The 9,983-nt window shown below is 37.7% G+C and overlaps 1 long non-coding RNA gene across 1 annotated transcript; it reads right to left on the bottom strand.

Moving 5' to 3' along the window:
• Positions 1–8,376: 8,376 nt before the first annotated feature.
• On the bottom strand, positions 8,377–9,415 carry LOC149179235 (uncharacterized). The gene is made up of 2 exons (XR_016258906.1): positions 8,875–9,415; positions 8,377–8,787 (listed from the first exon to the last, which is right to left on the bottom strand). It is a non-coding gene; the product is annotated as an uncharacterized LOC149179235 (long non-coding RNA).
• Between the last annotated feature and the right edge of the window lie 568 nt (positions 9,416–9,983).

The following is a 9,983-nucleotide window of genomic DNA, read 5'->3' as shown; positions in this document are numbered from 1 at the left end:
AACTGTTAGCTCAAGCACTCCATCGATCTGACCCCAGGCGCGCTGCTGCCCAATAGACCAATCTATTGACGCTCTATTCTGTAGAACGATGAGATCAAGAGGCAGATTCGAGAACACTGCAGAAAGGGCACATTGGGCCAAGCTCATCACCCTGTGGGAGCCTGATTGTATTTGTATAGAAGAAGGATGGGACCTAGAGACTCTGTATTGACTATCAGGCGCTGAACAAGATCTTTGTCCAGAATAGATACCCAATCTATTGATGACCTTCTGTACCAGCTCAAGGGGGCCAAATATTTCAGCAAGATTGACTTGATGTCACGTTATCACCAGGTTCCAATCGAACCCTTCGATGTGTGGAAGACTTCCTTAAAATTCAAGGAGGGCCTTTTCGAATGGTTGGTCATGCCGTTCAGATTGACAAATACCCCTGCAGCCTTCATGAGACTGATGGACGACATCTTGTGGCCCTTCACCAATGCATTTGTGGCGATGTATCTAGATGACATCCTGATCTTCAGCCAGAGTTGGGAAGAACACCTACACCATATTCGACAGGTCCTTGAAAACCTTCGACAACACAAGTTGTGTGCTAATTTGGAGAAATGCACCTTTGGCCTGACCCAGGTTCAATATCTGGGGTACATCATTGATGAGCAGGGTGTACATGTGGACCCATCCAAGATACAAGTCATTTAATATTGGCCAGCCCCAACCACTCTAACAGAGTTTGTAGTTTTTTAGGTCTTGCCAATTTCTACCACAAGTTCATGTTGGGGTTCTCTCATATCGCTTGGCATTTAAGTCAAGTCACCAAGGGCAGAGTGAAAGCAAAGTTCTTTTGGTCGGAAACCCAGCGATGAGCGTTCTCCGAATTGAAGAATCGCCTATGTTCTGCACCAATGCTCACATTACCAGACCTACAACAACCATTTGAGATTGAGACAGATGCCTTCAACTATGCCATTGGGGCAGTTCTTACTCAACATGGGCATCCAGTGGCTTACCACAGTGAGACACTTTCAGACACAGTCTGAAATTACCCCACTTACGAGAAAGAAATGTATTCCATTGTGCAGGTCTATCGTCAACAGAAGCATTACATTCTGGGTAAAGAAACGGTCATCCACACAGACCACTGACCTCTACAGTTCATACAGACACAAGGGAAGTTGCAGAACAATCGCCATTAGAAATGGTCCACCTATCTGCAATAGTTCCATTTGAACATTAAGTATAAGAAGGGCAGCACCAATAATGTTGTTGATTGCCTTAGTAGACCATCGGCCATGGCATTGATCATTGTGCTCAACTCCTGTGGACATGAGACATCGAGATGGCTACATGTTTACAAGAGCGATCCAGAATTTGACAGCATATACCAGACACTCCTAGAAGGGAAGAAAGTTCCAAATTTTCACCTTCAGGATGCATTATTATGCCACTTGGGACACATACGTGTTCCTTCAAGTGAGTGTGCCAAGATGATTTGGGAGGCACACTACAATCGGTTTGCTAGACATTTCGGAGTAGAGAAAACAGTGACGGTATTGCAGAAGTATTTTTATTGGCCGAAACTTCATCAGGATGTTGGGAAGTACATTAGATCCTGCACTGCCTGCACCATTGCCAAACCAACCATCAACAAGCAAAGCCTATATACTCCTCTACCTACTCCTAGCTGGCCTTGGGAATTTGTCTCCATGGATTATATATCGGGCCTTCCTTCTACTAAGCATAGCAACGATTGCGTTTTCATGGGTGTCGACAGATTCTCTAAGATGACCATCATGGTGGCCTACAAGAAGATTATCTCAGCAGAGGCCACTGCTAAGCTCTTCTTTGAGCGGGTGTGGGTACACTTTGGGATCCCATAATCCATTATCTCAGATCGGGACGGCAGATTCTTGGGTGCATTTTGGTCAAGTCTCTGGTTGATGATGGATACAAAACTCACTAAGTCCACGACTTTCCATCCCCAAACTGATGGCCAAACAGAGGTTGTCAACAGAATGATCATACACATTCTATGCAAGTACAACTCGAAGCATCCATGAACATGGGATGAAAGTCTCCCCTATGTCCAACACAGCTACAACAGAGCTCTGCATAGCTCAATAGGCCACAACCCCTTTCAAGTAGGGATGGGATTTCAGACATTATGCCCCATTGATGTGGCCATACCATTTATAGCCACTCAGGTAGATTCAGCTCACGTGCAATCCAAAGCTGAAAGGGCTAATAGCTTCATTGAGTGCATTCAACACATCCGCCAACAGGTCCATGATATATTGGACAGATCCAATGCTAAGTACAAGCAGCGCCATGATCAACATCGAGTGCCACACAAGTTCCAGGTGGGCGACAAAGTTTGGCTTCATTTGTAGAAAGAGCACCTTGTTGGGCCCCACCGCAAGCTTCGCCTGCTCCGATATGGGCCATACACCATCACCAAGGCCGTCAGTGACAATGCCTTTGATCTCAACATCCCACCGTTCCTTGTTCTGCACCTCTTGTTCAATGTAGATCGCCTCCGACCATACTTCCCACCATTGTTGGACACATCTGACATTGCAGAACAACTCACACCAACAAAGCTAAACCCAAACTGCATGGAACAGGCCACCACTGATCGGATCATGGACACACAGATCAAGAGCACTCGCCAGCAGAAGATCCAACTATATCAGGTTGTCAAAGTTGGCCAACTCCTTCACCAAGGCAAGTGGCTCACCAGGGACCAAGTTCTGCAAAATTTTCCCCATCTCATGGAGGCACTCAACGCAATGGGGACCATTGCTTCCTAAGGGGGAAGGAATGATCCAAGTGGATATTGGTGGCCACCTACCTATTCCACTTGGACCCCCAACATTGTCTCTTTCAGTTTTTTGGTTCCTTAATTGTAGCATTGTTTATTATTTTTCGCAGTTTTTCAGGTCCTAAACTTCCGGATTCGTTTTGAGGCCCTAAATGGTATTTTTAGGGAAAACGAAGGGATCGAAAACGTCTCAAATAGGCTTGTCCATTTGTTTTGACCTTCTCTTCGAGATCTTCGAAATGAGGTATGATGATAGCCAAACGGAGATCATATGCCAATGTTACGACCCCGGGAAGTCGATGTACCAATTTACCCAAACGAGGCCCACAGTTTTAGTACTTCATCTCCTAGGGTTAGGTTTTTGGATGTTTAGGGTTTTCCATTGTTTCTCAATAATAAATAGGCCTTTGAGCTTCATTGTAACACAACTCAGAGGCATGTAGCCACCACATCTCTCCTTAGAGATAAGCTACCATTGCCCGAGCTATCTTATTTCCATTCTGTTTGTAAGCATAGTTCAATATTTTTCCATTAATGAAATGAAGTGTTTTTCTGTCGCATCTCTGTGTTTATGATTATATCTATGAGTTGTTGTGGTCCTGTTTAAGTTCGGATCAGAATGAGTGGTGGAATGATAGGAGATTTTAAATTTAGGGTTTCATGGATGATAGATGACAGTGGTAAATCAGTAGAAGCTAGGTTTCATTCACCAAAAAATTGTTGGAGAAAACCCTGAGAAACAATCAATTTACATTGAGAAAAATCTTTGAAATGATGGTGTAGATGGTCACTTACTATTTGCAAAGGCTTTAAGAGTCCTTGAATGATCTTTGGAAGTTTGAAGAAATCGAAAATCCCCTTGAAACCAAGAAAAAATCCCTATATTGTGAATTTCCCAAAGAGTGGCGTTGTGGGTCGCTCTTGCTTAGAAAGGTCGCAATTCTTTTAAAAGGGTCACGCTCTTCCACAGAAAGGTCGCACTCTTCACAGAAAGGTCACTCTTCCCAAAGAATACAACAAAACCCTCAATTTTCACAAAGTTTTCTTCCTGCACGATGATAACTGAGAGATGCTTGAAATTTTGAAAGTGCAAATGAGTTAAAAAACAACTCATCTTACCCTTTTAAACTTAAATTTGGACCCTTGACACTTTATGACCTTTGATATTTGAAACTTGGTAACTTTATGGCCTTTTTTTGAGACATTGAATCTTTTTTGGAACTCTGAACTGCAGCCTTTGGAACTTGGACTTTGAAGTAGTTATTACATATGAAAACACAAAATTACATTTGATATCAAAATTTATTAAAGAGACTTGTTTATTACCACTCCTCCTTTGTCGGGTTTATGCATGAAATGAGAGCTTTAATGACCTTGAAACCCTAATGACCTATGGAAACACTCAACTGAATGAAATCATGATGGTGATATCACTGAAGTGATGATGATGATTTTTTTAATGATGGCACATCCAATTGAGTGATGGCAGTGACCGGACATGGAAATCTTAGAGTGGAAATAACCCTAGACACACTAACCAATGACCAAAGTTTTTGAATGGAAGACCTAGTGAAATGACAAAAACTTGACCTTAAACCCTAATGGACATTCTGAAAGAAGATGTTTGATCACTAGTGGAAGGAAAAACTGACTGACACTAACACATGGCATATATGGAATTGGTACCAAAGTTGTTAAATATGGTAACTAATAGCCAAGAATAAAGTTTAAATAATATGGTATTCAAAGTTGATAAGTGACAGTGTGTGCTAGTGTACTAAACTAGGGAATGGTTGGATACATTACAACACACCAAGATGAAATCTATAAGAGGACCCATCTTCAACCAAGGTTATAAAGAATATTCTTGGTGCAAATTGAAATGGGAGCTAGCTAAGGCTTATGATAGAGCACCCTAAGGAAGTTTGAAATTTGATGACAAAGTGAAGACATTAGAGAAGGGAGATGATGAAATGATATAACATAGCAATGACCAACACATCATTATTTTCTAGTGCTAGTAACCAACAACACTTGATCTTAAGTATATTATTATGCTCCAAAAATTGTAACATCAATTGAATGGGTCTTCAAAAACCTCTTAACACTAGACGCTGGTAATGTTCTCCATTTATCTCAAAGAGGAAAAATAGATTCAATGATTAACACACACATTTAATGTAGAAAACAACAAAGGCACCAATCTAGAACCAATAGAGAACCCACATAATAGATCAAGTCACATTCTCTTCAAATCCAATCAACTTAGTTGGGCACATACTATTGTTCGGGCCAACATAATATTATGGATGTTGTATCAAAAAAGTGTATCCAAAACAATCGAGAACCCACATAATAGATCAAGTTGCATTCTCTTCAAATCCAATCCATTTAGTTGGAACACATCCTGCTGCAAGGATTGACATAATGCCATGGATTTGTCTCATAAAAGTGTAGCTTCTCCTAACAATGTATAACAACCATGTTTATCCTTCTCCTAGCTATGTATAACAACCCACTATTCCATGAACCTATTTCACCTACCAAAGCCAAAAAAACCCAAACTAAAGCATGGGTCAAGCTTCCAAGCAAGATTTTAAATGGCAACATGAAATTGTCCCTTTAACTCCCATGGGAAGGGATTGGATCATCAATGGCAAAACCTAGAAGAGTTATATATTCATAACAAAATATAAGCGAATAAAATTCATGAAAGTGAGCATATTATTACAACATTCAATTAACCTCCAAAGGCTTTATATCTTTGTGAATCTTCCTAGAGACTTAGGACAATGAATCTGGTGTGTTTGAACACAAAGGTAAAAGTTTCACTGACATGGCACAACAACAATGAGCATCATCTTCGTAATCAAACATAGATAACAAAATGCATCGAATGGGGAAAATTAGCAAAGCATTAACAAACCTCTAGATGGCCAATGTCTTTGAGAATCTTAGTGATTCGTAAATTGTTGCGGATATCTCACTGGACAGTTCATCACAACAAAATTGATAAAAATATACTGAAATACATATTATGAGGGTTAATTTCCTTAGCCAATTTTTTTTTTTTCTTAGACATGTAATAGATAATATGTAGAAAATAGAGAACAATAAAACACAATCACACATTGACCACAATGAACACAAGATATGGTCTTAAAAACCCTTACAAAAGAAAATTGAGCTAGAATGTGAGGGTACTCTACCCTCCCTTTCTTTGAAATGGAAATAATGCAATTAGAAAGGAGAATGCCCTTTATATGGAGCTACCTGAGACTTGCGACCTACTTCGTTGCTACAAACTCTAATACCCGTGTGTTATGCTCTCTCACCCTCACTCTATATTGCTTTGCTCTACTGTGGAACAAGATACAATAAAAAATGAATGGAACCTTTTTTCCCTCATAGTGGCTTGGTCATAACATAGCCTAATAGCCAACTAGGGGTCAAGTTAGACTCCAACTCTCAACTAGAGTTACAACTTTGACCATTTTAAAGTCTTCCTTGTAGTCTTCACATGGCTAGACCCTTTTCCATGTGTAGTTAGCACTATCTTGGCATCCTCTCAAGCAAGAAAGTCAACACCAAAAACTTTCTTGGATCATGAGGTCTAAGGCAGCAAGAAAGTTTTACCCCAAAAAATTATCATTTAAGGCCAAAAAAATGGCCCTAGTAAATTCCAAAACTCAATACTCCACACTAGGTCCCGCCAACAAAACCACGATTGCAAGTTATTTCCTTCACTTTTTCCTCAAAAAGCATCAAGATGGATGAAAAATAATATAATGATCCAATCCAAATCTCTCTGAACATTTTACCATGATTTAGTCTTGCAATAATGTGATAAGGTGACTTTTTTAAACTATTTCTTGGCAAATTTCCTAGTAGATTTTCCCTAAAATTTGGTCATATATTGGAAAAATTAAGTGGTTAGATCAAAAAATCCAAATGGTCCAAAAGTTTTCTTGAATCCATTTCTACATTCAAAACTGCAATTTAAATGACAACATTATGATCTCACAAAAAAACAAATCACCTCATTCCTTCTAAAAAACACAAAACAAAAAAACCAAACTACTTTGATTCCCTAACATAATAACATAGAACTATATATTGAAAACCAAACATAAGATAACCAATACATTGCAGAGTGCACTAAACTAGAATATCAATAACATTAATTAACCTAGAAAGGGTCAATGTCTTTTGAGAAATTGAGCTTGATAAAGTGTTTGATTGTTTTACCATGATAAAATCTTTGCTTCCCGAGCACAACAACAAGCCTCATGTAAATGTCAACAACTCTACTTGTTATCACCACTGGATCCTTTTAGCCTTGTGGAACCTCTAAGTACCTTACCAGCCAAGTGAAAGAGTATTGCAGTACCCTAGCCAAATATGGAAAAAGATTGCAATCCAACAGCAAAGAATTATCCTCACTTGAGTGTACAAATTTTGTAGAAAAACAACAGATCATATACAAATTGATTATGGAGATTCATTTTGATATGGGCTTGGATAAAAATGCTAAAGAACTAGTTTCGCTAGGAGAGAAGCTTTCCCAAGTCCGATGGATTATAACAATGATTAAACAAAACCTATATGAATTGATTATGGAGATTCATTTTGGTTTATTGGGATTTAAGAAAAAAGTGATAAAGTAGCCATTGGTTTTGCTAAGAGAAGCTTTTCTAAGTTTCATTAATTAATGAGTTATGAAAATCTAATATTCTTGGTTATGATGAGATCAGTTTTCTTATAAGTTTGATAATAATAACTAATTAATTAGTTATAATAATGTAATCCTCTTATTTATGATAATTCTTATGATTATAATGAATTTATTAATTATAAAAAAATTTAGAAAAAATCTTTTGTGATGAATTAACTAATTAAAAAAAGCTCATCAAATTTACATATATTAATTTTCATTTTAATTTGTTTTCTTTCACTATATGGAACAAATAATTGGACACTTTGAGATACATTTTGTAACAAGATTGCATTTTGTTGCATATCATACCAGTAATCACAAAAAGAATTCGTTTTATAAAGGCAAACTCAAGAATTAAATATGTTGATGCTCTGGCTGTGAAAACATTATAATATTATCACAGGAGTGCAAAATGAAATTTATATACCATGATGTTTTGCCCTTCTCTGAATTATAGTGTTAATAATATAGGATAACGCTAGTCCTCGATGCCTCTGTTACACATTCCACTGTGATTCTGCTACCCATCAGTGTTTCACATGAAGAGTTTTAATGAATTATGAACAGATTTAGATCCCAATATATGCACAGTATTACGGATTAAATGCCAATTTTTTTCACCAAACTGCTTACACAACATGACTGGCCTTCAGACAAAATGAGATCAATTTTGCTTTCCACCGAGTCACCCTTCAAAGCTTTCTACATAATTTTGAGACCAGATGCACTTAATCTCAAATATTTGGATCTCATATGCAGCTTGAATATTTGCTTGCAACCATAGTACTTTGACTTGAAAAGAGATCATTGCTATCACACAAAAGAACAACCATACAAGCTATTGAAAAATGGAATCACCGGAGACATTTTTATTTGCCTGAACTTGAGATCTGTTATTAGTAATTTCAACAGCTTAATATGATAGGTTGAGACCTTAAAATAAAGGTTCTTACATACCATAATCCTCTCTAAACAGGCATCCCTACTATCAAACAATTTATACAGTCAAATTGACTTCTCTACAATTATTACATGGTACTCTAAGAAAGGAAACACAAAACTAATGCTGGTTCTAACATCCAAGCCATACACCCAAATCCAGAACTAATTCTTGTTCTAACATCCAAGCCATACACCCAAATCCAGATCTTGGTCACAGTATAATAAGCTCCATGTCCCCTGCAAAAATAAATAAATTCACGACATAAAGCAGGGACAGGCTTACAATCAACTGTATGTTGCAGCCATGCCCCTAATCAAGAGAAGCCATAATTAACTGTGGAGTCAAGAAATAAAAAGGAAAAACTTGTCCAAAATAATAACCTAACCAACAACAAACCTGTGCAATGTTTGCAGATCTGGAGAGTAACAGCGCCAGAGTTAATAGAGCGGGCACAAAAGGGATGTGTAGATAAGAAGGTCATGGGTCTCGGTGGAGTTGGGAAGACTGTTACAGTGCATAGATGTCATCAGATCATAAATTACTGCGTAAGTATTTCCAACCCACAGAGACCTGATGGCCTTAAAACTACAGGACATCCCCATAATACCCACAAAACAGAATGATATTTAGCCATATTCGTTTCTTTAACAGGCTGTGTACTGTGTTACATTGTGAAGGGAGGCAATAGGAATGGGAGGAATAGGGAAGACTGATGAGATTATGACTGAAACCTCACCACAGAGCCTTCTCCTACCCTCCCACTCCTCAAGACTTCCATCCACATGACAGATCCCTTCTCAAAATCGACAAACCAATAGCTGTTCTTCCTTCCTTGGATACACGATTCCCTCCTCTCTTCTCTGCAAATCTCAGACATATAAAGTACATACAAACTCGGCCTCTCACCTAATCCCTAACGCTAACTCTAACCCTAACCCTACATTTCCAATGACAAGATCTGTTTGGACAGTGGCACCTTATAAATGATTTCATTTATGATTTTTTTTTTTTTAATTCGTTAACTGTGAGCCACGGGTTTATTTAAGGGGCGTTGTTTATTTGTTAAATGTTTCCGTGTTTTTGTCCGAATTCAGACCAAAAAAGGGTTAAATTTTGATTTGTATGGTCCAGAGGTTTTTTTTAATTGGATTAATGTTCAAAAAAAACTTTGGAGTATTTTGATTGTGAAATATTTACAATTCAAATTTGTGATTCCAATTATTTTGGAATTTTGAGCAAATTTGACTGGAAAATATGCCTAAAAATACTCCAAATCATATCACAAATAAACTACAACTATTTGAAATATCCTATTTAAAATGGTCACAATTTATTATTCAAACTTAAGTATCATCAATAATTTATATTACAGTTGTCCACATCACACTAATTTAAAGTTGAAGATAAGTTTATATCACACTCTCATTTAAAATTGAAGATAAATTTATCTCAGAAATTGTAATTTTTCATTATTTACAATATATTTTTAAATATATAAATTCAGT

Source organism: Pinus tabuliformis, chromosome 4_1 (genome assembly GCF_031772625.1).
Source record: "Pinus tabuliformis cultivar Carrire ecotype Pingquan chromosome 4_1, CPIR1, whole genome shotgun sequence".
NCBI classification, from domain to species: domain Eukaryota; kingdom Viridiplantae; phylum Streptophyta; class Pinopsida; order Pinales; family Pinaceae; genus Pinus; species Pinus tabuliformis.
This window is presented reverse-complemented; position numbering and strand designations above follow the sequence as displayed.